Source organism: Bombina bombina, chromosome 2 (assembly GCF_027579735.1).
Source record: "Bombina bombina isolate aBomBom1 chromosome 2, aBomBom1.pri, whole genome shotgun sequence".
NCBI classification, from domain to species: domain Eukaryota; kingdom Metazoa; phylum Chordata; class Amphibia; order Anura; family Bombinatoridae; genus Bombina; species Bombina bombina.
Genome location: NC_069500.1, coordinates 1,434,212,615 through 1,434,219,607, shown reverse-complemented (window position 1 = coordinate 1,434,219,607; position 6,993 = coordinate 1,434,212,615). Strand labels below are relative to the sequence as shown.

At 39.4% G+C, this 6,993-nt stretch overlaps 1 pseudogene; it reads left to right on the top strand.

Moving 5' to 3' along the window:
* Positions 1-1,151: 1,151 nt before the first annotated feature.
* On the top strand, positions 1,152-2,356 carry LOC128648341 (spindlin-Z-like; annotated as a pseudogene).
* Positions 2,357-6,993: the final 4,637 nt, after the last annotated feature.

Below are 6,993 nucleotides of genomic sequence, written 5' to 3'. Positions count from 1 at the left end.
ACGGGTACGGAGACCTGTTTTTTGCCTTTCCAATATGGTGCCGGACACCCCTGAATGAAAAAAAAAGGTAAGATTTGGACTAGTGACACACATTTTATGCACGCTGTGGCAATTGCAATTTGCAATAAAAATAATCTGCTAACAACCACTACCTACGACCACACCTGACTCCTGAAGTCATGCTTCAGTTATTAACTCAAGTTAAATTATTTTTTTTTTTTTTAATTATGCTCAGCAGATTCAAAACATACCATTCTTCAATCTTCTAGTCATATCACACGACATGTCAAAATGCTGCATGGAAAATGGCAAAGTCATAATCTTAGTGAAGCTATAAGTGCATTACATTTTCTAAAATAAACAAAAATACCGAGAAAAAAAAAAAAGGAAAGAGGACATATGGCATCCTTTTGAACAATAGATTACATTTAAGGCATTGATTTGAGAAACCCAGAGATAATTTGTTGCAACCGGGAAATCTAAAAAAAACTGGATTAGACACCCAGTACACTTATTTATCCTTAGGCCTTATTAGCAGAGGCTCCAGGACCCTCAACAAAACCAGCAGCAGGAAAGAGGACATATGGCATCCTTTAGAAAAATAGATTTCTGGAAAGGCATTGATTTTAGAAACACAGAGATCATTAGTTGCAACCGTGAAATCTAAAAAAACTTAGATTATACACCCAGTACACTTCTTTATCCTTAGGCCTTTTTAGCAGAGGCTCCATGACCCTCCACAAAACCAGCAGCATGAAAGAGGACATATGGATCTGGCAGAGGAAATGTAGTGGGGGGAGGGGTTCCAAAGACGAAGGAAAACGAGGAACTGGAATGTGAGGGTATGGGCCGGGTCTGGAAGTTCAGCAGGAGAGCTTGAGGCGGGAGTTGCTGTTAGTGCTGCCGACAAAACCTATGACGGATAAGGCAGGCAGAAAAAAGGGAGGAGGTTAGGACACAAAAATAAATAAATATATCATTGAGACGGAGTACTGCAACAAATCGCAAGGACTGGAGGGACTGTGTAGGAACCTGAATGTAAAGTCTATGCAGCACTCTTCAGGTTGGAGTAGGCTGACATCGGAACCACTTGCTGTGGATTGAAACACAGAAATCTTGCTTGGATGGTGGGCTAAAAGGATACAGTTTCTTTGTATAGACTGGAACAAAAAAGGGAAATTGGAGGAATAGGATTTTTACCCTAGTTTGGCAGCTTTGCTGCCCTTTTATACACAGATGAATGAAGACCCCATTCGGAAAGGCAGCAGGTCAGAGAGCCAGAGGTGATGCAGCACATGCAGGTGTGTCTGCCAGTATGATGAAAAAAAGGACTTCTCACAAGAAGCATCGAAATAATGTTGGTCCAAGCAAACCAATTTCCCAGCCCCGGAGGAATATTGTAGGTTGCAGAATACATTATGGTTGGAAAGAAGGTAGTGGCCCAATAACACAATGGAAAGGAACTGTATTGGATCAAGTGCCAGTCAACCCATCCCTTTATCTTATTAAATATGATGGATTTGATTGTGTCTATGGACTAGAACTCCACAAGGACGAGCGAATGTCTGCTCTTGAAGTTCTTCCAGATAGAGGTGCTTCATCTCGAATTAGTGATGCTCACTTGGCAGACACAATGATTGGTAAAGCTGTTGAACACATGTTTGAAACAGAAGATGGTTCTAAGGATGAGTGGAGAGGAATGGTCTTAGCAAGAGCTCCCATAATGAACACATGGTTTTATATAACCTACGAGAAGGACCCAGTTTTATATATGTATCAGCTATTAGATGACTACAAAGAAGGAGATCTCCGCATCATGCCAGACTCTAATGATACCCCTCCAGCAGAAAGATAACCAGGAGAAGTTGTGGACAGCCTTGTAGGAAAGCAAGTGGAGTATGCCAAAGAAGATGGCTCAAAAAGGACTGGCATGGTAATACACCAAGTGGAAGCCAAACCCTCTGTTTATTTCATAAAATTTGATGACGATTTCCATATTTATGTCTACGATTTGGTGAAGACATCGTAGATGTAATATTTGACTTATTGCCAAACAGGTGGATTTATTAAATGTAAAATATGTAGACAAACCTGTCCACTTCTGTCCAATTATGTGACGCTTCAGATTCCAGGCAAGCCCGCAACCCCTTAAAGGAAGTAACGCAGTTTTGTTGCTAAGAACAAAAAAAAAAAATTTCCACATCAAAAGGAAACAAACCACGTTCTGTGAATTACAACTCATTTTGCATAATGGAATTTATCCTTTAGAAGGAAACTGATCTAGTAGTGGTGAATTCAAACAAAAGAAGCATGGATGCAAGAGACAAACTGGGCGAATTCTGTAAATTTTCAAAGTGGGGGGAAAAAAAGGTTATAAAAATGTATTTGTTGTATTTCTTAAGCACTCATTCCTCATCAATACAAGTCCAGTTTGGTATATCTAACTACTTTAACATAGTTATCAGTATGTATTTCAATAAAAGTATTTTTCCCATTGTTACTTATGTCTTATAATGTGGGGAGTGTGGTGCTGCAGTTCAGTTATCCAGCTGCCCAGTGATGTAGGGTCTTTTTTTTTTCTTTGGTCCCTCTTGTTACAACTTTCTGATTCATAATATTTTGTTACTTTTTGTACCTGTTTTTTCAGAAATCTTGTTATAGTACAACAATTGACAACTTATTTCCATTTTTTTTTATCCCATCCCAGTAAAAACGATTATTCAGCAAAAAAAAAGAGGACATATGGCATCCTTTTGAAAATTAGATTACAGGAAAGGCATTGATTTTAGAAACACAGAGATCATTAGTTGCAACCGTGAAATCTAAAAAAACATAGATTATACACCCAGTACACTTCTTTATCCTTAGGCCTTTTTAGAAGAGGCTCCCGGAGCCTCAACAGAAACAACAGCATGAAAGAGGACATATGGCATCCTTGTGACTAAAAGATTACATGAAAGGCATTGATTTTAGAAACCCTGGGATAATTTGTTGCAATCGTGAAATCTAAAAAAAGATTGATTAGACACCCAGTACACTTATTTATCCTTAGGTCTTTTTTTAGCAGAGGCTCCAGGACCCTCCACAAAACCAGCAGCAGGAAAGAGGACATATGTCATCCTTTTGAAAATTAGATTACAGGAAAGGCATTGATTTTAGAAACACAGAGATCATTAGTTGCAACCGTGAAATCTAAGAAAACATAGATTATACACCCAGTACACTTCTTTATCCTTAGGCCTTTTTAGCAGAGGCTCCAGGACCCTCCACAAAACCAGCAGCATGAAAGAGGACATATGGCATCCTTTTGAAAATTAGATTACAGGAAAGGCATTGATTTTAGAAACACAGAGATCATTAGTTGCAACCGTGAAATCTAAAAAAACATAGATTATACACCCAGTACACTTCTTTATCCTTAGGCCTTTTTAGAAGAGGCTCCCGGAGCCTCAACAGAAACAACAGCATGAAAGAGGACATATGGCATCCTTGTGACTAATAGATTACAGGAAAGGCATTGATTTTAGAAACCCTGGGATAATTTGTTGCAATCGTGAAATCTAAAAAAAGATTGATTAGACACCCAGTACACTTATTTATCCTTAGGTTTTTTTAGCAGAGGCTCCAGGACCCTCCACAAAACCAGCAGCAGGAAAGAGGACATATGTCATCCTTTTGAAAATTAGATTACAGGAAAGGCATTGATTTTAGAAACACAGAGATCATTAGTTGCAGCCGTGAAATCTAAAAAAACATAGATTATACACCCAGTACACTTCTTTATCCTTAGGCCTTTTTATCAGAGGCTCCCGGAGCCTCAACAGACACAACAGCATGACAGAGGACATATGGCATCCTTGTGACTAATAGATTACAGGAAAGGCATTGATTTTAGAAACCTTGGGATAATTTGTTGCAACCGTGAAATCTAAAAAAAGATTGATTAGACACCCAGTACACTTATTTATCCTTAGGCCTTTTTTTAGCAGAGGCTACAGGACCCTACACAAAACCAGCAGCAGGAAAGAGGACACATGGCATCCTTTTGAAAATTAGATTACAGGAAAGGCATTGATTTTAGAAACCCGGAGATAATTTGTTGCAACCGGGAATTTGAATCAAACAAATGATTCGATGGACACCCAGTACACTTCTTTCTCCTTCTGCCTTTTTATAAGAGGGTCCAGGACCCTCAAAAAAAAAGACCAGCAGGAAAGAGGACGTATGGCATCCTTTTGAACAATAGAGTACAGGTACAGCATTGATTTTACAAACCCAGAGATAATTTTGGGCAAATGTGAAATAGAAAAAAAAATTGAGTGGACACCCAGTACACCTCTTTCTCCTTAGTCCTTGTACACCTCTTTCTCCTTAGTCCTTTTTATAAGAGGGTCCAGGACCCTCAAACAAAATACCAGCAGGAAAGAGAACATATGGCATCCTTTTGAACAATAGAGTACTGGTACAGCATTGATTTTAGAAACCCACAGATAATTTTTTTGAAAAGTGAAATAGCCCCAAAAACCATGCTTGGACTCCCACTCCAGGTCGTTCTCCTTCAGCTTTTTTATAAGAGGGTCCAGCACCCTCAACAGAAACTACTGCAGGAAACACCACCACATATGCCATCCTTTTGCACAAGCGAGTACAGGTATGGCATCCATTTTAGAAACCCAGAGATAATTGAGAGGAACCAGGAACATTTTTCTAAAAATTTGATGGGCCACCCATTACAGGTCATTCTCCTTCAGCCTTTTTATACCATGGGCCACGACCCGCAACAGGCACAACAGCATGAAACACCACATATGCCACCCTTTTGCACAATAGAGTACAGGTATGGCATAGATGGAACACGGAGTTAATTTAGAGCAACCAAGAGATGGATAAAGATGTTTGGTCGGTCCTCCTCCTTCAAATTTGTGGCATTTTGCGTTCAATTTAATGGTCCACCAGATATGAGTGGTTTGCTAATGCTAAGTTGTACAATTCGTAACAGTTTAATCACTATTGTTATGTGCCTTATTTTTTTTATTTGAGTTTTGTACCCACAGAGCTGCAGCAGAGGCCAGAAAAATTAGGAATGTACAAATGACTGAAAAAAATGGGTATTGCTGTAGCAACTGCTGCAGCAGAGGCCAGAAAAATTGATGTTTGTAAAAAATTTAAAAAGTGCCCTAAAAGCTTGTGGCTTGAACACTAATTGTTGGTGGATAAGTCAAGCAAGTCCTCCGGCTTTATAACCAAAAAAAAGGCCAGCCTATGTACCAGTTGTAGCCCAAGCCAGCTCATCTCATCATCAGGCCTTTTTTTTTTTTTTTTTTTTTCAACAAGCTTTATTGAGAAAATTAAAGGTTTTACAGTTGCCATGGAATACATCCGGCATAGTGTGGTTACAGCAATCATAAAAGTAGAGTGATAAAAGAAAAAAAAAATGTACAGTACAGTAACAAAATCGACTGATGTTCAAAGTTCTGTGATACACGGCAAAACTGACCTCATGGATGCATCTCAATGGAACCCAATAGCTTGTGAAAGAATTTTTTTTTTTTCAAACCGTGTGGATTCAAAAACCACTAAACAAATAAATGGATAGTCTACGCTACGTAACATAATTCTGGGTTATGAAGTCTTGCAAATACATATACGCTCAAATAGATAATTATCAGCAGGATGAAGAGTGTGTGGTAAGATTCAAGTTCCAAAGCACCCAAGAGAGGTATTCCCTATATGATATCTAAAGTGATTAAAATTAAATTAAGCAAGTGCTGGTGTCTCGCTTTTGGGGTTAGCTGGTCGGGGGAGTGGCCTAGTGTGTGTGTGAGTGAATGTATGTTTCCCAGAATAGCAACATGGCACAATAAAAGTCCATCCTGCTCGTTTCTTGGTAGTGGAATTTTTCTAGGGACAAAAGAAGTGTTACATTTTGTGACCAAGCTTTCTGAGTTGGTACACTGCGCTGTTTCCATAGTCTGGGAATTAGTTGTTTTGCTCTGCTTAACATAATATATAGTAAAACTTGTCTGTATTTACATTTGATCTTGGGTGGTTTATTAAATAGAAACGTTAAGGGATTGAAAGGGATATCTACTGAAAGAGCCTTTTGGATTTCTCTATGGATGTCTCGCCAGAAGGGCTGGATTAAGGGGCAATCCCACCAAATATGCAGGAGTGTCCCATTTAGTTTGCAGTCTCTCCAGCATAGTGGGTCTGAGTGGGGATAAATCTTAGCAAGCCTACTAGGGTAGAGATTTCTGTTTCTGTGATACCCATTGAAGAGGGTGCCTTTCCCATTTGCTGAAATATAATTCCCCATGTTTCAGGAGACATCTGGAGCCCCAGTTCAGTTTCCCATGCTTTAGTATACTGAGGTAAATGTTTAGAGTGTAGGGCAATTAGGATTTTATAAATTTTAGAGAGAGTGCCACTTACTGATTGTGTGGAATGACATATTGCCTCAAAAAGGTTCAGGCTTCTTATCATGTTAGATTTGTCTTTGTGGCTGGAGAGAAAGTGGGATAGTTGCAGGTACTCGAACCATCTATCAAAGAGAGTTATATGTTTATCTCTTAAGGCTGCTTTGTGTATGATAGTTCCCTTATCTAGAACTAGGTGACATGGTAATCCCGCTGATAAAGTGTAGGGATCGTCCATCCATTTCTGTGAAAGTGGAGGAAAGTCGTTGTTATGTAGTAAGGGAGTTAGTGGAGAGGGGATAGTAGATATGCCTCTTTGGGGATGCGTGAGGTGGTCCCAAGAAGAAAGTGTGTCCGATACTAGCGAGGGGGTAGAAGCTGGTAAAATCCTATGTTGTCTATACATCCAACACATGGAGCCTAAACTTTTTGACTTAATTAGGTCGTGCTCAAGCTTTACCCATTCTTTATCTAGGTTATTCTTGCACCAGTCGACCACTCTGGTTAACTGTGCTGCCTGCAGATAAAACGAGAGGTTGGGTACACCCAGTCCCCCGTCATCCCTATTTCTATACAT